This window comes from Rattus norvegicus, chromosome 18 (genome assembly GCF_036323735.1).
Source record: "Rattus norvegicus strain BN/NHsdMcwi chromosome 18, GRCr8, whole genome shotgun sequence".
In the NCBI taxonomy this organism is placed as follows: domain Eukaryota; kingdom Metazoa; phylum Chordata; class Mammalia; order Rodentia; family Muridae; genus Rattus; species Rattus norvegicus.
The window spans coordinates 66,539,456-66,561,281 of NC_086036.1; positions in this window are offsets into that span (position 1 = coordinate 66,539,456).

The window sequence follows — 21,826 nt, forward strand, 5'->3', positions numbered from 1 at the left end:
GGCTAAGGGTTTATCTATCTTGTTGATTTTCTCAAAGAACCAACTTTTGGTTCTGTTGATTCTTTCTATGGTCCTTTTTGTTTCTACTTGGTTGATTTCAGCTCTGAGTTTGATTATTTCCTGCCTTCTACTCCTCCTGGGTGTATTTGCTTCTTTCTGTTCTAGAGATTTTAGGTGTGCTGTCAAGCTGCTGACATATGCTCTATCCTGTTTCTTTCTGCAGGCACTCAGCGCTATGAGTTTTCCTCTTAGCACAGCTTTCATTGTGTCCCATAAGTTTGGGTATGTTGTACCTTCATTTTCATTAAATTCTAAAAAGTCTTTAATTTCTTTCTTTATTTCTTCCTTGACCAGGTTATCATTGAGTAGAGCATTGTTCATTTCCACGTATATGTGGGCATTCTTCCCTTATTGTTATTGAAGACCAGTTTTAGGCCGTGGTGGTCTGATAGCATGCATGGGATTATTTCTATCTTTCTGTACCTGTTGAGGCCCGTTTTTTGACCAATTATATGGTCAATTTTGGAGAAAGTACCATGAGGAGCTGAGAAGAAGGTATATCCTTTTGCTTTAGGATAGAATGTTCTATAAATATCCGTTAAGTCCATTTGGCTCATGACTTCTCTTAGTCTGTCGACATCACTGTTTAATTTCTGTTTCCATGATCTGTCCATTGTAGAGAGTGGGGTGTCAAAATCTCCTACTATTATTGTGTGAGGTGCAATGTGTGTTTTGAGCTTTAGTAAGGTTTCTTTTACGTATGTAGGTGCCCTTGTATTTGGGGCATAGATATTTAGGATTGAGAGTTCATCTTGGTGGATTTTTCCTTTGATGAATATGAAGTGCTCTTCCTTATCTTTTTTGATGACTTTTATTTGAAAATTGATTTTATTTGATATTAGAATGGCTACTCCAGTTTGCTTCTTCCGACCATTTGCTTGGAAAGTTGTTTTCCAGCCTTTCACTCTGAGGTAGTGTCTGTCTTTGTCTCTGAGGTGTGTTTCCTGTAGGTAGCAGAATGCAGGGTCCTCGTTGCGTATCCAGTTTGTTAATCTATGTCTTTTTATTGGGGAGTTGAGGCCATTGATATTGAGAGATATTAAGGAATAGTGATTATTGCTTCCTGTTATATTCATATTTGGATGTGAGGTTATGTTTGTGTGCTTTTCTTCTCTCTGTTTTGTTGCCAAGATGATTAGTTTCTTGCTTCTTCTAGGGTATAGCTTGCCTCCTTATGTTGGGCTTTACCATTTATTATCCTTTGTAGTGCTGGATTTGTAGAAAGATATTGTGTAAATTTGGTTTTGTCATGGATTATCTTGGTTTCTCCATCTATGTTAATTGAGAGTTTTGCAGGATACAGTAACCTGGGCTGGCATTTGTGTTCTCTTAGGGTCTGTATGACATTTGTCCAGGATCTTCTGGCTTTCATAGTTTCTGGAGAAAAGTCTGGTGTAATTCTGATAGGTCTGCCTTTATATGTTACTTGACCTTTTACCCTTACTGCTTTTAATATTCTTTCTTTATTTTGTGCGTTTGGTGTTTTGACTATTATGTGACGGGAGGTGTTTCTTTTCTGGTCCAATCTATTTGGAGTTCTGTAGGCTTCTTGTATGTCTATGGGTATCTCTTTTTTTAGGTTAGGGAAGTTTTCTTCTATGATTTTGTTGAAGATATTTACTGGTCCTTTGAGCTGGGAGTCTTCACTCTCTTCTATACCTATTATCCTTAGGTTTGATCTTCTCATTGAGTCCTGGATTTCCTGTATGTTTTGGACCAGTAGCTTTTTCCGCTTTACATTATCTTTGACAGTTGAGTCAATGATTTCTATGGAATCTTCTGCTCCTGAGATTCTCTCTTCCATCTCTTGTATTCTGTTGGTGAAGCTCGTATCTACAGCTCCTTGTCTCTTCTTTTGGTTTTCTATATCCAGGGTTGTTTCCATGTGTTCTTTCTTGATTGCTTCTATTTCCATTTTTAATTCCTTCAACTGTTTGATTGTGTTTTCCTGGAATTCTTTCAGGGATTTTTGTGTCTCCTCTCTATGGGCTTCTACTTGTTTATTTATGTTTTCCTGGAATTCTTTCAGGCATTTTTGCGATTCCTCTCTGTAGGCTTCTACTTGTTCTCTGAGGGAGTTCTTCACGTCTTTCTTGAAGTCCTCCAGCATCATGATCAAATATGATTTTGAAACTAGATCTTGCTTTTCTGGTGTGTTTGGATATTCCATGTTTTTTTTTGGTGGGAGAATTGGGCTCCGATGATGCCATGTAGTCTTGGTTTCTGTTGCTTGGGTTCCTGCCCTTGCCTCTCGCCATCAGATTATCTCTAGTGTTACTTTGTTCTGCTATTTCTGACAGTGGCTAGACTGTCCTATAAGCCTGTGTGTCAGGAGTGCTGTAGACCTGTTTTCCTGTTTTCTTTCAGCCAGTTATGGGGACAGAGTGTTCTGCTTTCGGGCGTGTAGTTTTTCCTATCTACAGGTCTTCAGCTGTTCCTGTGGGCCTGTGTCTGGAGTTCACCAGGCAGGTCACTTGCAGGAGAAAAGTTGGTCTTACCTCTGGTCCCGAGGCTCAAGTTCGCTCGTGGGGTGTTGCTTATGAGCTCTCTGCGGTGGCAGCAACCAAGAAGATCTGCGCTGCCCTTTCTGGGAGCTTCCATGCACCAGGGTTCCAGATGGCGTTTGGTGTTTTCCTCTGGCGTCTGAGATGTGTGCAGAGTGCAGTCTCTTCTGGTTTCCCAGGCGTGTCTGCCTCTCTGAAGGTTTAGCTCTCCCTTCCATGGGATTTGGGTGCAGAGAACTGTTTATCTGGTAGGTCTCTTCAGGTTCTGGTTGTCTTAGGTGCAGGGATCCTCCTGCTCCTGGGCCCTCCTCTGTGGGAACCCAGAGGCCGTATACAGTTTCCTCTTGGGCCAGGGATGTGGGCAGGGGTGGGCAGTGTTGGTGGTCTCTTTTGCTCTGCAGCCTCAGGAGTGCTCACCTGACCAGGCGGTGAGGTCTCTCTCCCACGGGGCTTGGGAGCAGAGAGCTGCTGTGGGCTGGGATCTGCGGGTTTGGGACTCCCAGTAAACACCGTAAGTGCCCGGTCCTAGAGGAATTTTGCCTCTGTGTGTCCCGAGTTCACCAGGCAGGTCTCTTGCAGCAGAAAAGTTGGTCTTACCTGTGGTCCCGAGGCTCAAGTTTGCTCGTGGGGTGCTGCCTACGAGCTCTCCACGGCGGCAGCAACCAGGAAGATCCGCCAACCCTGTTTTTAATATCCTACATACTTGATACCATATCTTAGCTGTAACGCTGTTGAAGTTTGTGTTCAAGTTCATCATGTTAGCATATTTTTGCTGTACATATAATTTCAATTTAATGGATGGATATTTTTATCTAGAGTCAATGGACTCTTGGGGTCCCCTAAACATACTGAACATGCACGCCAAGATTTATTGCATTTTAGTTTGTGCCCACATTTCCAAACACTCCTCCAGGATACAGGCTTTAGTGGTCAGTTGCTACAGTTTGAGTGTGGTTTGTCTCCACAGAAATTCACAGTGGAGCTTAATCTTCACTAACAGGGTGGGGAGATAAACTGGTTATGGTGTTCAGAGATGAGATCCTAGGTAGTTGGTTCAGATAGGACAAGGTTTTCCGGATGGAGCCCCCTTTATGATAAGACAGAAATAAGGTGAGACACACATGCACGCTGCCGTCTCCCCTTGCACAGAGATCTCTACCATGATGTAAGGAACCCAACTTTTTTTTAAAAATAAGAGTCAGTGTCATGCTGTTTTAGATTTTACACTGTCATCTAAATAACACAATTTTCTTTGGGAGTTATCTGCCTAAGGTATTTGGTTATAGTAACAGAAAATGGACCAGTGCACTTGTACAGATTTTTTGTTCATGTCACCATGTCTTTCCTATAGAAGAATGTGCTTGCTGTGCAAGTGTGAAAAAAATCCAACCCTCAGAAGCATGAAACAACCAAGGCATAGCGGTTCATGCTTATAATCCCAGCCTCAGGCTTTTAGAGAGAGGAATGTATCCACGGTGCTGGGGTTGGTTAGCAGTCACCTGTATGAGCTCCAGGCCAGTGAGGAGCCCTATCTTCAGAAACAAGGTAGCTGTCTCCTGAGGAACAATACCCAGAGTTATACTTTGGCCTCAACATGCAGGCATGTACACATATGTGTACGTGCACATACAAGGACATGTTCGCAGATGTACATACATACAAATTAGAACTTCAGTGTCTCTATATTTAACCTACTGTTAAATTGTGCAGATTTTTCAACATACCAGGTACTATTTTAAGTATCTTTCAAAAACTACCTTGCTGCTCATAGGACCACCGTGATAAAGGTGATATTTACAGATGGGAATGGGTACCAAGAAAGGTTAAATAACTTTGACAACAAAGTTGGTAAATGGCAGAACCAGACCATGGCCAACTCTATTCTCCACCGACTCACTCTCCTTTCTCATCCCATGTATGAGGACTCAGTCATGTTATTGGCATCCATGACATCAATGATCTTCATAGTTTTGTTTTTGTTTTTTTGTTTTTTTTGTAGAGCTCAGACTTTTACCCACAGCTCCCATGCAAAAGCAGAAGGAACTCTCTGACGGCACAGATATACTTGATTGTTAGTTTGTACAGTCCACCTCCGCTCTTGTCAATAACTTTGTTTTGTATAATCACACTCCTTCAATGAAACCCTTCTGTTTGACTAGGGACCGTGGAACATGGTAATTGCTCCTGAACGGAATACAAATCAATACTTCAGCAATACAAGTAACAATCTATTAACACTTTTCTCAGACTTTCTGCTATGCCAGAACCATTTTATATTGACCAGATATTTCGAAAGGGAAAAAGTTCTTGGACAACTCATTTTCCCTTAGGCCTTGGAAGATGATTGTCAGTCTGTGCCTGTCGTTTTGTATATGTTTGTGTGTGTATGGGAGGGGATACAAAACTGTGTCCATGCTACTGTGCCCAGATATTTTTCCTGCTTCAATTCTTAAATAATAGAGCAAGACCTCTATTTATGACGCATTTGCATGGCATTGGTATTGTCTAGACGTGGTAACAGCGCACTGGAGATCTATGCAGATATATGAAAATAATTTAGCCTTGGGTGAAGGGTAGAACAATCTCAGAGTTTGGTACATTTGAGGGTCCAGGAGACAGACTCTCTTGGATGCCGATATATCGTAGTACTGTCATAAAGAATCTTTAAATATAGCCTTCTGTCATTCTCTAGGTCAAAGCTGATGTTAAAGGACTAATTCCCCATGCAGAGGGCTGGGCTGGGGACACGTGGCCCATGGGCTGCTTTCTCTGGACTTACATTCACCTGCTGATACCAGACAGAGCAAGGAGTGCCCAATTCCCCGGAATTAAGGGGCACCCGACCAATGATTCACAAAGAAAGAGCAAGTCTAAATACTTTATTTTTCAAATTTGATGAAATTTGCATTCTACCAGTTTTTTTTCAAAAGCGATACATGTAAGTATGAAATCTTACAATTTGGTAATTAGTGCTTATTTGGATACCCCTTTGAAACTATATGTGTGGGTGAACAGATGTCCTTTAAGCACAGTATCACATTTCTGTTTACCTAGAGACTGGAACAGGGCTCCTTAAGTCAATGGGATGGAAGTTCCTTAAAGGGAAGGCTGCCAACAGCGAGGTGGGTCATCTGATAGGGCTTACATATTTATGGATTTCTTCTGCTTAGGTTCTTGGCGTGCTTTCTGAATGACAACTGCAGGTGGAAATTGGACTATTTTTGTGAGTAATTATGATGCTCTTTGAAACTGACATCCTAATGGGCACAAGATGGCGTGTAAGTGAACTTCACATCTATGGAAATTGTCAATCCAATTATTTCAGCTAACTCATCCATTAAGTCAGATGGCCTCCCTAATCAATGGCTGGATCATTAGTGGTAAGAATGACCTGAAGTTTCCTGATAAGTTGTGCTTGGGTCAACATCAAAGGCATAATTATGATTCCCATGAAGTAGGCAACTGGCTAAGCATAGGAGTTATTTGATTAATTACATTGTCCATGTTTATTTATTTATTTGGTATCAAATAAAATGGCTACATTACATATAACACTTTCTCCTTGTGGACGCTCATTTGAAAACGAAGAACATTCAGCCATGTATATACAGGTTTAAAAGTGCTTCATGCAGAGTTCACAGGGATAAAGAGGTTTACCTGGGATTTATTTCTCAGGCTCAATAATTTTCAATAAATCCAGTGTCTTCCTCTGCAGGGTGTAGCTGTGTTTGAGATGCTAACGATTACGACTGTGGAGGAGAATGCTTTAGAGTGGCTGTCTTCCCGGGGAGGCTATTGCTAACAACCCAGAAGGGAATTGATTAGGAATCTCATTGGCACTCTTGTATGTTCAGACAAAGACAGTCTGGGAAGGAAGAGTCCTGGTACCATCTGGCTTCTTCCACTGACCTCAGGAACTCTTCACGGCACTTGGCCTCTCTTTGAGGAGTATCATCCACTCAATTTCAATCAGATATCCTTGAGCCATGGGCTAGAGGCACAAGCAAAGCTGTTTTGAAGCCAAATATGTCTCGGAAGAGCAGGGCTTCTTTAGGAAGATTGGAGCTCTTAAGAATAAAAGATCCTGGGCACAATGCTTAGAAAATGTGTCTCTGAGATATTTGCTACAGGTTAAGATTGTTGGAATTTTAGACCCTATCCCCCAAGTCCTCTTGGATCTTTCATTGCTCTGCCATAAAATCTTAAACCCTCATAGTGACCTTGAAAATGTACCCCCAGGATAGTGTGGTTCTGATGACTCTCTAGTATAGTAAGAATTCTAATTCATCCAGTGTCCCCCATGGGTGGTTTCCTCCTTGTTCTCTTTGGGAGGGGGCACAGATGCCTAGGTGGCTTGTGAGTTCAAATTCAAAAGTGCTTGTTTTATCAAGATTCTCGGGAAGTAAGGATGTGACCCCCTCACCGTCATCTCAGAAGCAACAGTTCAGCTTTCTTGCCTTCAGAGTGTTATAGTTAAGCTGCATGATACCTGGGCATTTTGGTGACTTCTTGTCTGAAAAAAAAAAATCAAGCAAGATTGCAGATAATAAGACAACTCGGGTTACCTGTGCTCCATTTAGGGTCATGACTTCCCTCTGCCTTCCCAGTGTTGGGAGGGGTCTGAGGGCTTGTCAGCCTGGCCAGGGGCCTCAGCTGTCACAGAGTACTGGAAATCAAAGAAACACGTTGAAAAAAATAAAAATCAAGTACTTGTTTCAGTCTGTCTGACAAATACTATGGTAGGCTTCACGTCTGGTGGTCAGGGGATGAGAAATTCACAAAGTTTTCTTCAATTAATTTCACCTTAACTGCTAGCACTCAGGGAGATTGGGTTTTGCTCCTGTTTTCTACTCTTCACGCCCGCTCTGGTTGTAGGAAAAGCAAAGCAACTGTTTTCTTCTTGCCCAAGCCGTAGCACACTGTGAGTGAACGGAGGGCCTCTAGGGGTCAGTGCAGCGTAAAAAATGGCAACACCGGGCCGTCAGTGCTGAATCCGTAAGGGTTCCCTCGTAGCCTCGTCCCTATTTCATTCTAATGAGGGAACTGTCCTATTACCTCACGCTGCGCCTGGCTTCAGAAGCAATCCCCTTGATGCCCATTTCCCTTTAATATAAGTTTAAACATTGGCAATCAAAGGCGGCTCTAATTTGAAATTTAGGGCCGGCAGTGATGTTTTCAAATATGACGCTTTTCACCTTTTCCGTTTGAACCTAGAAGGTTGCCCCCTCCCACCATTCCCTCAAAGCCCCGCGGTTGGCTGAGGGGGAAAGGCCTGCTGTCAACTCACCTCCCTTTATCTGCCTCCTTCTTCTTCCATCCCCTTTAGAGAAGAAAAGCCCCTTGGTTTGAGGCCGTCCCTTTGATTGCATTATATCCTTCGGCCCTTTGTCTTTCAATTTTGAAATTTTCCTAACGTCTTTCATGATGCTATCAAAGATCAATTAAGATGGAGGCCTGGTGGCGCCAGTGTGGGGATATGTGAAAGAAGGAGAAAAAAGGTTCAGGAGACACTAAGATGGCAGGATAGTGAGATTCTTGGGCCACCTTGGCAACGTGTTGGCTAACTCACTGGGAAATTCCTCGAGAGCATTGTTTCCCCTCACTGTGTTCATTTTAACCGCTGCCCTGTTTCCCACTAACCCTCAGTAGCGCTCAACCTTACACCAAGACAGCTCTCAGGAACACCACAGACTCTCCAATGCCAGCACCCGCTTTAGCCTGCGATCTCCCTGTAGATCTGGCACCTGAGGGATATTTTCTTATAGTTTGCTTCTCTGTTGCTGTCTCTCCTCGCGTGGTTTCCTGTTCAACCTTGCTACTCGGGAGGTCCTATCTTCTACCCTCCTGGTTAATAACGTTGAGTCTTATTTTGACATATTAGGAGTGGTCCTGGAGTCTCGCTGTGGGGTTTTTTTGAGTAGACAAAACGAATTGCTAAAAGTTGGCCCGATGGTTCGTCCCTTCCCAGCCTCGTGCTGGTTGCCTTTTTGTTCTCTTGACACACACTGGAGTCGCCTGGGAAGAGAGGACCATATAGGAGTCTGCCGTAGAACTTTTTTTCAGGTAGTTTGACTTAATATGTATAATTTTTATATGTAAGATGATATATAAAATCACTAGGGTCATTTCCTGCCTAACATCTTTGCCATCTTCAACAACCAAGTACTCTCAGGGCTCCACGTCAGCCAGAAAAGGCGTTGTCATTTTATTTTCTGTTCAGGACATATCCTGCCACATTCCGTCAGACCCTGGGACGGTACCTCGCTGCTGCTGGTCTCTGCAGTTGGTACCAATCTTTGTTCCTGACATCTGAAGCTTGCCATCCTAGCTCTTTAGTGCCTCACAGCTACTGCCCTGCTCTAAAACAATCAGACTGCCAGAAAAACTTCGTGTCCGGGGCTTCTTGATTGGACAATGCCATGCTGTATTGGGAAATGACTTGAGGGCCATTGCTGCTCCAGCTTTATGTCAAGTCTCCTTGATTACAGGGCACTTCCTTTTGCTCCTAAAGCAACACTGAGAACAAATCTTCTACTTTTTATAGGCAGACCTTGGCTTTGTGTGACCTATAGCCCATTGGGATAGAGAACAGTCTGAATGAAATAAACTATCATTCCTTAAAATTATGCTCTTTAGGCCAATGGCTCTCAACCTGTGGGTCATAACCCGATTTGGGTCAAATGACCCTTTCACAAGGGTCACGTATCAGGGGTCTTGTATGTCAGATATTTACATTATGATGTATAAACAGTAACAAAATTATAGCACAAATAATTTTATGGTCGGTGGTCACCACAACATGAGGAACTGTATTGAAATGTTACATCATCACAATGGTTGAGAACCCCAGCCCTAGACTATTCTAAGACACCATCACAGGACCAATTATTCGAGCCTAATGCCTTTCTGTTGGATGAACTCTGACCCAAGGGTTTTGCCTTTCTTCTAACTTTCATATTTTATATGTCTGTGGAGCTGTACCCCTACCCTGGAAGACTTGCATACATATTTCCAGCATGAACATGACAGGGCGTCAGACGGAATCACAATCATCCCCTAGTTCCACAAAGATGGCGCACAAGCTGGGGGCAAATTTCTGTTGTAGGAAATAGAATAGCAAATCTGAAATGCCAATCCCTTCCTTCTACCAAAGAGTGGACTCTCCCATTGCTCAAAATATTTGTAGACTACGTATTACTCAAAGGGAATCATGTTAATAAAATGAAAATAGAAACTATATTCTTGTGTCCTTTCTTTGATATTCAGAGCAACTAGAGGATATTAATATATAGGACCAGTTTCTAACCTAAACACATGAACATATTAGTATGGTAACATCACTTGTACTTTCCTTTAAAGAGGTTCTATAGATTGAGCAAGAGCGTTTAGCACTAAGAATGGTTTCAGGTACCTTGTTTGTCCTTTGATGGATAAAATGACTATCATAATAAAAAAGTTTAAGAGGTATATACAGGATTGATCTGCAAGAATTTTTGTCTTTGTGTCCTGCTTTGGTATGAGGTGTATCAGGAACAAGAATTCTGATCCAACGACTTTCTCCGCTTCTGGAATGACCCCCTTCACCCCAGGTTTCAGAAGAGCTAACTGTAATTTCTAAGTAGCAATGTTTTGTTTCTGGCTATCCTTTTGGCTGACTGATTTCTATTGATTGGAAGCTAAATTCTGGTGAACATGTGGGTGATCTGTGGTTTTTAGAAGTTCTCTAAATCACTGTAGAAGGAAAGTTGGAAATAGCAATGTGAGGTACAAGCCACTGCAGACCACTGTTTACCCATCGAGACGCTCAAAATGTAGAGATTATTATCTTGAGGCCCAGATAAAGCAACGTTCTTTTTATGTTTTTATTTGTGCTATGCCTTTAAAAAAGTCCGTGCACTGGAATGCCTAAAGTTCTCTAGTAAGCATGTACTTCTAAAAATATAGAACTAGGTTTCACAGTTTCAAAGTCAACATAGTGCTTATGGCTCAGCTCCGGTCTCCTGGGGCTTGTGTACTCCCCTAGCCTCAGTTCAAAGGGAAATTTCACATATTCAGCACCTCACTATTGTTCCAGAGGCATCCCAGGAGAAGGGGGAGCCAGAGAATTGCATCAGTGTTGTGGAAAGTGGGAGCATGGTGTGGCTCAGTGGACCCATCTTGCATGAGATCAAAGCTAAAACCTTTGTCCACATACCAAGTACCCTGCCTTTTTTCTTTTCCGTCTTGTTTTGAAATATAAAGACTAAGCCAGCAATGGTATTGTCTGGTAGGTGATTCCTTCCTCTGAATAGAGCCTCCGCAGCAAAATGCAGAGCCAAGAACCTGGCGGAGCTCACCTTTATCTGTCTTTCCTTTGCATTAATAAGGTTTAGATATTTACCATTATTCCCCTGGCCACTCAAGTTGCTGATACACTACACAGTGCGCATGCTTGAATCTATTTAAGACTTGCTTCCCTTACGTACATGATGTTCACAATATGATTCGTGGGCCAGATTCTTTTGCATCAATTCCTAGGAACCTTTAGATATATGAAAAGCCATGCTTCACATTATCCATTCAAATCAGGGGGCACATTTTCATGAAATTCACATGTTGCCTGACATAATTGCCATATTTTTTTAACTAGGATCTCTCTTTCTTTCTTTCTTTCCTTCTTTCTTTCTTTCTTTCTTTCTTTCTTTCTTTCTTTCTTTCTTTCTTTCTTTCCCTCCCTCCCTCCCTCCCTCCCTCCCTCCCTCCCTCCCTCCCTCCCTCCCTCCCTCCTTTCTTTCTTTCTTTCTTTCTTTCTTTCTTTCTTTCTTTCTTTCTTTCTTTCTTTCTTAGCAGCCTTGGCTTCTTTGCTTATCTGGCTACTTCTGGAGTACTCGTTTATCCAGTGTAAGTTTACCCAGCACTAGAACCATGGATCTCTTGAGCCTGAGGACTAAACTGTGTAGAAAACATGCCAGGATACTGTGATGTCTCAACTGCAACTTCGTTTTCTAAAACATAAAATATGACGTGCAGTTTGCCTTTTATTACCCAAACATGACAAAACTCTAACTTACAAACTATAAAACGAGGGTGTGATTATTCACATTATAAAAGAGTGTCTGCTTTTCAGGAAGCCTTCCTAAATTATTTCTTTAAACTGCCTTGGGGTGCATTTGAAATGGAATTTGATTCAAATGTTGATTCACATCCAATTTTTTTTTTGAGGCGGCATGTAATACATACATTGAGACATGATCACACAGATTTGTACCCATTATTAATACATTTCTGAAAGAGCTCTTTGACCACCCTAAATTTATTTCTCCTATTGAATTCTAATTTCTCTATGTCTACAATACAGAATCACTTTTTAAAATTCATCCACCGACATGTATAACTGTACTGCTCCCCATCACCGTGAATCTGGACACTTCGTTGGGGATTGGATTAACAGTGGAGATACCTCGGGATAAAATTAAGAAAAATGACCCTTCGGCCCATAGTAATGGTGCCATTATGCTTGATTTCAGCTGCTACACTCCTTGAGGACAGCGAACTATGCTAAAGAAAGTGGATATAGTCCTGCAGTACACTAAGCAATAGATACAGATGGGTAGGGAGTGCCCAGGTACCAGCTAGGGTGCTGAGCCACAATGGAAGAGCCATTTCCCTCACTGGTTCACTGAACCCCTCGGCCTCTCTTTATAGGTCTCTTTGGGCACTAATATTTTTAGTGCACACTGCTTTTTTTTATGGCTCTCCTAAGGGCGTGGAAGGCAAAGCCTCTGTTTTTGTCTCTTCACCCACCTCGTACCTATCTAATAGCTCATAGGATTCTACATAAGCTGTTGGAAGGTTGGGGGATGGATGTAATTACCCAGCCTCTTAGAAAGGTCCAGGAGTTTTACATTTACATAAACCAGCCACAAAAAAGGCGTCAAGACACGATTCTGTTACCTCTTCTCACACATGCAGCAGTAACATGGTTTATCTGAAATATCAGATAGTCAAAAGTAGTATTCCTGTTGGCCTGTGAGAGTGTGGTTACCTTTGAACAGAAATAACGGAAGCACCAGAAGAACCAAGAAGGGAGGAAGAAGAGGGAGATGAACGGAAGGAGAACACAATTACTGCTGACCCCTGGGGGCGGGGGAAGGTTTTTCCTTCCCAGCTACTGAGAGCTTGCTCCTGATCACAGAGGCTGGCCCTGTTTGTGAAGTGAATCGCGTCTTCACTGGTATAAAGAAACTCTTGTAGCCGATAAGATCTGAAAAGTTGGTCTTTCCCCCTATAGATTTTGTTCTAAAACAAGAATCAGAATCAAACCTTTGCCATCAAAGGACTAAAGTACATGTTGAGTTCTTTCAGACAGTTAGAAACGAGCAAACGCAGCACCGGAAGATGGGCGATCTTCTAGAGTCCTGTGCTATGTAGGTGGTCCTCCCTGTCGAGACTCTGGAGTCCCACTGAAGGTGTACTTCTGTTGAGCATATGTGTATGCCTCCTCCATGCCATCTGCAGAAAGCCTTTAATTAAGAAATTCACGAAGGTGAATTACGCACAATGACCAAACTCATATACTCTAGAGTGAAAACCACGTGTGTGATACAGTAGGGGTCTGCCTGAAACATGTAGTTCTTCTTAACAAAAAGAGGAGAAAGGGTCCTATTCCTGTCTGGACTGGAATAAAGTGTGCTCCTCCTCTAGAGAACTTCTTAAACTACTAACCCTATACAAATGTGTGTAGAGCGATAGTTCTCAAACTATGCACTGCGGCTCCTTTGGCAAACCTCTACCTCCAAAAATCTTTACATAACAGTAAAATCTATTCATAACAGCAGTAAAATTGTAGTTATGATGCAGCAAGGAAAATCATTTTATGGTTGGGGGTCACTACAACATGAGGAGTTATATTAAGGGTCACAGCATTAGGAAGGTCGAGAACAACTGGATTAGGGATTTATTTGCTTCTAGTATATGCTCAGTAGACAGAAATACTAGATTTTACTTTCATAAAGAAGAAAATGTATTCCCAGAGAGGCAAAGATTAAAACAGACACAGAAGGAACACCCATTCAGAGCCTGCCCCACATGTGGCCCATACATATACAGCCACCCAACTAGACAAGATGGATGAAGCAAAGAAGTGCAGGCCGACAGGACCTGGATGTAGATCGCTCCTGAGAGACACAGCCAGAATACAGCAAACACAGAGGCGAATGCCAGCAGCAAACCACTGAACTGAGAAGAGGACCCCCGTTGAAGGAGTCTTAGAAAGGACTGGAAGAGCTTGAAGGGGCTCGAGACCCCATATGAACAACAATGCCAAGCAATCAGAGCTTCCAGGGACTAAGCCACTACCTAAAGACTATACATGGACTGACCCTGGACTCTGACCTCATAGGTAGCAATGAATATCCTAGTAAGAGCACCAGTGGAAGGGGAAGCCCTGGGTCCTGCTAAGACTGAATCCCCAGTGAACTAGATTGTTGGGGGGAGGGCGGCAATGGGGGGAGGATGGGAAGGGGAACACCGATAAGAAAGGGGAGGGGGGAGGGGGATGTTTGCCTGGAAACTGGGAAAGGGAATAACACTCGAAATGTAAATAAGAAATACTCAAGTTAATTAAAAAAGAAAAGAAAAGAAAAGAAAAGAAAAGAAAACGTATTCCCTAACTTACAGTGTTTAACCATTGAATTCCTCATTAGGCCAGTTACCTCCATGGACTCTGAAAAAAATGTCTGCTTCCCATCATTAGCCAAAGAGTGGGACAGCAGATGTTTGTTCTTCGCTTTCTCACCCTTTACTCCAATTGTTCCCAAAGCTTTGCTCTACTGTTTCTCTTTTCCTCCATGGTGTACATCCTCTCTCTCCACTGATGACGTAAATGTGGCTCCTGGATTAGCATTAGGGCCGCGACGAACCCCTGTTAGAAAGAGCCTGGGTACCCGAGTGCTTCTATACCATCAAGGATCTCCACATGCGACAGCTAACTTACAACTTCCCTTTTCAAAAGTCCACGCCTCACATCCCTAGGGTTTTCAAGCTAGAGTTGGGGACAAAAAGAATTTGGAAACACATGCTATAGGAGAAAATAAAATATCACACATTGAACTAGTGTGAGAGATAGCCCAGGAGTGCCAGAATGGGACAGAAGGGAAAAGTTAAGATACATGGAATGTTGCGGTAAAAAATAAAACAGCGAGACTGGTTCCACATGAACGCTGGTGGTTGCTCTCTTGCTAGTTCTGGCTCCGGCGGGCCGTAGGAACTGGTGCTAATTTATCTCATCGTCTCCACGCTCACCCTCATGGTACTCTCTAACCTGGGCGGTCTGCGAGCCATTCCAGTGGGGCACCTTACCACACTGCTTTGCTTTCCCTCACAGTTCCCTTGGCGGGTTGTCACCACAGCAGGCACACACATCCCAACTCCGTGGCGGGTTTGGTGCGTCCCACCACCGCACCTTCTCTTGAACTCAATTAAGTTGCCACATGAAAGAACACACCACACAATAACCTCTGTTCCAATTGATAAGATATAATTTGCCCGAGTTGGGGATTTAGCTCAGTGGTAGAGCGCTTGCCTGCCTAGCAAGCGCAAGGCCCTGGGTTCGGTCCCCAGCTCCGAAAAGAAGAAAAAAAAGATATAATTTGCCCATCTAGACAACACAAAATCCTGTACACACCCATCCCTTAAGATTATTCACTACTACCTGGATCTGTGCGCAGGGAAGAATCTTAACATCTGCCGCCATGTTCTCCCAGCTCCCCCTTCACTCTGGCTCCTTCTCCTCCTTCTAAAACTTTTCTCCGGCTCATCCTTCCTTCTCGTCCAGTGACAGGCCTCATTCTATCCTGTACCTGCCCTCACCTGCATCATGACATCAACCTACAATGGAATCACATAACCAGCAGTGTCCCTGGCCTCATTCATGTTAGAAAACAGCAAGGTATAGAAAAACTTGCTTAACTCTTCAATTTATTTTTAGCTTTTAATTTTTCTTTTTAAGTTTTAAGAATTGACAACCACATTTAACTGAGCTTTTGAGAAATAAAATGCTATATACTGGACTAATTCACCGGCACCCCTTTGTGTTTAGAAGAAGATACAGGGGTACTCGACTGGATACACTTTAATATAAGGCTGGAGAGTGAAAGGGAGCCTTTGACACAGGCAACTGGATCAGTTGGCCTATTTTATTTGCTTGTAGTGTTTTCAAGCTTCCTGATGCCTTGGATTTCAGTGTACTGCAGTAACCCTGGGTACCTTTATACATAGCTATTGCAAGTGTGACTAAAATAATTATGAAATGTCAAGTAGCTGGCATGTAATAAAACAGCTGATGTCTAATCTCTTATTGGCTGTTTTAATGCTATAAGCACACTCTTGAAGGGCATCGGAAGCGAAGGTATTGATTTTTGCTCCATTTGGGGTAGGTTAGACTTTAGTTGTATTGACAACTGCTCGTCCCCCTGGGAGCTTGTTTGAAGGAATAAACACATCTCTTTTCTGGGTTAGACGGACCTTCCTCCAGAGGGCTCCCCCTAAGAGTGAACATGGAAGGATTTCTCAAATCCATGCTTTACATTAGAAAAGATTAGTACTAGTTATTCGAGGATGTTGCTATGATTTCATTGGCACGGTGGGACTTAAGGTCATCAGAATTATTCAGTAACTCTGGCTCATCAATTCCAATTATCCACAGATTGGAATCTCCTGGCTAAAGAGATAGGAAGAAACTGTTAATGAAAGTCCTTCAGCACCTACCAGCTGCTATAAAATTATTGCATTAGCCTATAATTGTGATTCTCAATATTCAGATGGTTTCTAGCCAGGACGCTGATTAGTGTACAAAGTGATCTTGTTAGAAATATTTGTCAAAGGAAAACTGAACAATAGATAGGTTTGATTTATGAAAAAGGGGAGGGGGGAGGCAAAATTCAGCATTAGCACATCGAATGCTAATCTCTTGGGAATTTCTAGGTTCATTTTTAACATTTATAGCAAACTGTGAATATCTTTTCATAGAATTAAATTGAGTCTATTTAGTGATGGCTTTAATGGCTGCTTAGTATTCTATTGTGCATGTGTATTAGTTACTATTGTTGTAGTTATTATCATTGTTATTATTATTATTGTAGTTGTTGTTCTGCTATGATAGCAGGAACCCTTGTAGGAGGAAGGATTTACTTTGCTTGGGGTCTCAGAGAATTCAGTTCCTGGTGGCAGGAAGAGCAGCTCACACTGTGGTGGAAAGGCAGCAGAAAGAAGGGAGAATACTTCCCAGCACCATGTTGACTTTCTGGTTTTCCAACTTTTGTTCCAGCCAGGTCTTGAGCTCATTGGATGACATCAGTCATTTTAGGGTGGGGCTTCTCTCTTCAATTAATTATGTCCTCCTGGGTTCTCTGGCACTGCATAAAGCGGGGTGCTGCGACACACCTGGAATCTCCATATTCTGGGGGTAGAGGCAGAATGATTAGAAATTCAAAACATAGCCGGCTGCGTGAGAGTTTCAGCCTAGCTGGAATAGAGGCTTTGTCTCAAGGGGAAAAAGAAGTAGAAGTAGAAATAGAAGAAGAAGAAGTAATAGAAGAGAAGGAGAAGGAGGATGAGGAGGAAAGGGGGAGAAGAAGAAGGACTGAGGACATACTTCAGTTGGTAAAATGCTTGCTGTAAAAGGAAGAGAAGCTGAGATGTATGTAGGACATAAGAGATGTATGTAGGACATATGTAAGGACATATGTAACATAGAAAGCCATGGTGATACACAGTGGTAATAGCAAGGTTGGTGAGATAGAGACACATGGACCCTTGCAGCTTGCTGGCCAGCCAGTCTAGCCTAATCAGCGAGCCCTAGGCATCAGTGACAAACCCTATCTCCATTATTAAGAATAAAAAAATGAAGTAAATGGCTTCTCATATCAGGTTTTTATTTTTATGAATGACTTATTTTTCTATTTAAAAATTTCAGTCTTGCGAATTTCCTACATGAGTATATTGTTTTTACTTCATTTCAACCTTTCCGTCTTCCCCTGGAACTCCTTTTGTAGCCAAACCAATTCCTCTCCAGTTTATGAGCTCCTTTTCTATAATTATTACAGCTATACACACAGAGGGAGAGAAGGAAGGGGAGACAGAGGGAGAGAAGGAAGGGGAGACAGAGGGAGAGAAGGTAGGGGGACACAGAAGAGAGAGAGAGGGGGAAAGGGAAGAGGAGAGAGAGAGAGAGAGAGAGAGAGAGAGAGAGAGAGAGAGAGAGAGAGAGAACTTGCTGAATTCATTTAGTGTTTAGGTTCTTAGTTCACCTCTGTCTAGCATGGGCCACTTGGGTTTAGAGAACTTATCAGAGGACTCTTCTGTGGCAAAAGCTAACCACTCCTCACTCAACAGCCCTTTGATTGCCTGTAGCTCTTCTTCCATGGATGTGGCCCTGTGAAATTTTTCCTAGTTATGTTGGCATGCTAACTGGTTTTGTCATTTTGCAAATCCTATTTAGGTAACCATATCATTGAGAATTCGTGGTTATATCACCTCTGAACGGTTTAGAAGATACTAGTGTAGCTGATGGCCTCTTCTTCTTGCTCTTACAGTCTTTCACTCCATCTTTTTGCAAGGTAGCTCTAAGGGTTATGTTATGTATGGATTGGGGTTGCCCACCCATGGTAACTTATCTGCATTTGACTAGTTTTAGGTTGATTTAGTAGTCTCCATTTGCTTAAAAAAGAAGCCTCTTTGATGTGAGGTGAGAGGTATACTTACCTGTGGGTATAAGAATACATATTTAGAATACACTTAGAAGTGATACTGATTTAGGAACATAGCAATCTTAGGTTATCATCTAGTGTCTGTGGCCTCTTTAGCTGCAGGTAATTGGCTACTTGCGTACTACCAGGCATTATTGACCTCCTACTGAGAGTTCTTAAGTCCAACCAGACAATTGTTTGTTATCCCCAAAACAATAACATCACCATTTAATCACTGGGGATCTTTCTGTGTGGGTCACTGCTGTGATTTGATTGCTTTTCTCTGTTGGCAGCTTGCTCAGCACCTTCTGATACTATGACAGCTGGTCCTCAGGGAGGAGGCCTTCGGGTCAGTTCCAGCTCCATCTCTCTAAGTCAGGTACCTGAGGTATATGTTGTCCTCAGCAACAGGCTCTAACCTTCAAGTTCTCGGAGGCAGCAAAAGGCAATGACAATAGCCTATATTGTTTGGGGAATCTCTTGGGTCTCTTTGACCAAAAGCTCAAAGGGAGATATCTTTTGCCTGGCATTTCTGTCAGCTTATAAATCCTGAGGAGAACATTATCGTTATGTGTGATATAACTCCATACACTATGTTTATATATAATGTATAATTCAATATATATACTATATGGTTTTTTTTCTATTCTTTTTTTTCAGAGCTGGGGACCGAACCCAGGGCCTTGCGCTTGCTAGGCAAGCGCTCTACCACTGAGCCAAATCCCCAACCCCATACTATATGTTTATATTGTGTAGTTTTAAGTGAGACTATAAGATAATATGTTATAATCTTTTCAAACGTACCTAGTGATAGTTCTTTGCGCTTTCTTCTCTCCCTCAGTAAAGTGCCCTCCTATTTTTCTCTTCATAACACCCACATCCCACCAATCCTCTCTCTGGAGCTCCTCCTCTCCCAGTCTCCCAATGCTCTCTTTCTATTCCCTTAGCTTCTTCACTTACCCAAGCAGCATATGTCTTTCTGGATCTATACCTCAGCCAGTATAATATTTTTCGGTTCCATCCATTTACTTCTAATTTCCATATTTTTATTTCTGTTCCCAATCAAGTAGAATTGCATTGTGTATAGATACCCCATTTCTCTATTTATCCATCGGCCGATGGACATCTTAGTCTGCCTTCATTTTCTAGCTGTTGTGAATACAGCAGATATGAACTTGGATGAGTAAGTGTCCGTGGGGAAGGATGTTGAGTCCTCTGGGCATGTGCCAACAAATGTTACAGCTGGGTCATATGGTAGTCCTGATCTCCAGAGTAGCTGTTTGTACTACCATCAACAGTGAACAAAGATTCCTTTCCTCTAAGTTTTAAGGTGTTTTACAATTTTAGTTCTTTTGTTTAAGTTAATTTTGAGTTGACTTTTATATACGACTTGAGGGTGGGCTCTAAGTTCGCTCTTTTAGTTGTAAACGTCTAGTTTCAGCACTATGTGCTGTCCTTATATAGTTGTCTTATGTTCTTCTCACAAATCATTTGTCTGTAATTTAAGGCCTTCATTCTGGACACCTCCATTGATAAAGTGTATGCACATGCATGTATACATGTAGGCATGCATATATTATCGCATACAACCCTGCTTGATGACTCTTGCTGGGAAGTAAGTCTTATAAAGTACGGGCCTTTCAGAGTTTTTCTTTTTTGCAAGACTGTTTTGGCTATTATTATTATTATTATTATTATTATTATTATTATTATATTATTTGGTTTTTTCAAGACAGGGTTTCTGGGTTATTCAGTGCTCCTGGCTGACCTCGATCTTGCTCTGTAGTTCAGTAGTTCATGATGGCTTTCAACTCAGAGACATACCTGCCTCTGCTCCAGAGTGCTGGGTGTCATCTTAAAATGTTTGCTTGCTTATTTATTTATTTATTTATTTATTTATTTATTTTGTGTGTGTGTGTGTGTGTGTGTGTGTGTGTGTGTGTGTGTGAAGTCAGAGGAACATTTATGGAAATTGGCTTTGGCTTTCTTTCCAGGATACATCTCTGGGACATCAAACTCAAGCCACCAGGCGTGGGACGAGTTCCGTTATCTCTGGAGCCATCTCTTGGGCAGCCCCTGCTGTGGCTGCCATTTTCACTATTTAATTAGCTTAGTATTTCTGTCATGAACTGCCTTTTTTGTGAAAGAAGGAATCTCTTTTGGCCTGAGAGGATGACATGAAGTGAACTTGTGATTTAAGATCCATTACTTGTCTTTTATCGACTTTTGTGTGAAAAAATAATTAAGGCCAGGCAAGATTGTTCAGAGGGAAAAAAACCAGACTTCTGGCTACAGCAGCAAGTAAGAATACTTAAGATAGTGATGACAGGGACTAAAAAGCTGTAGGAGCAATAATTACAAGCACCGACTGCCTCAACTAAAAAGGTGAGTGTGGACTAGAGAATTGGGACAGTGACTAAGAGTACTTGTTCACACAGAAGACCCAGGTTCGATTCCCAGCACCCGTACGGTAGCTCACAACCACACATAACTCAAGTTCCAGGGGATCCAATATCTTCTTGCCTCCAGGGGACTACATGTATGTGGTGCACAGTCATACAGGCATACAGAAGCCCATACACAAAATAATAAAATGAGATAAAATAAAATAAATAAAATATAGGATGGGTCACGAAGTGCATCTCAACACCCCTTTGGCACATGCAAAAGGATGTGAAGGCTAAGGATGAGTTTATTCAACATTAAATGTAAAATAGAGCCAAGTATGATATGAAGCTAACAAATTTGGAATGTGTGCTTCAGGACTGGATCTAAGAGTCATAATGTATTGGCTGTTTAACTGTCAGCTTCTTCTGTAAAATGACTCTGACTGCGAAATCTTACAGAAGTTTTATAAAGAAACATGCGAAACTATAACAGAAAATTATCAAGAGCAGGATGAGTGCTAGGCCTGAAGTCATCCGAGTTCTTTGAAGCAGACGAATCAGAAAGAGCGAGGTTGCAAACTTCACTTTTGGGTGTTTGATGATGGTCAGGTTTCTGGGTCTTTATTTATTTATTTATTTATTTTTTTTGTTTTTTTTTTTCCGGAGCTGGGGACCGAACCCAGCCAGGGCCTTGCCGAACCCAGCCAGGGCCTTGCCGAACCCAGCCAGGGCCTTGCGCTTGCTAGGCAAGTGCTCTACCACTGAGCTAAATCCCCAGCCCCGGTTTCTGGGTCTTTAAATCTGCCACCTTGCCATCGGGCATCGGTCTCACCAGGCACCCTCCCTCCCTGCAGGAGCTTTTGTAGGGGATTCACAGATCCTCTATTTGCATATCATGGGCTCATCCCTCATCTTCCTTTCTAGTTAATGTGTATTTCTCTAGAGGGGAAAAAGGTCTTTTATGGGTACATACTTACTTTTAAATCGATTGCATCAAATTAAAATCTGTCTATTTTATGCAAATGACTTGCAATGTCCATGAGTTATTAATGCATGTGTTCATGTATATTGATAAAATTATCTGCATTAGAAATGTATGTTCATCTCTACCAAAAAAAAATGAAACATAAACATCAGGTAATACATAAAC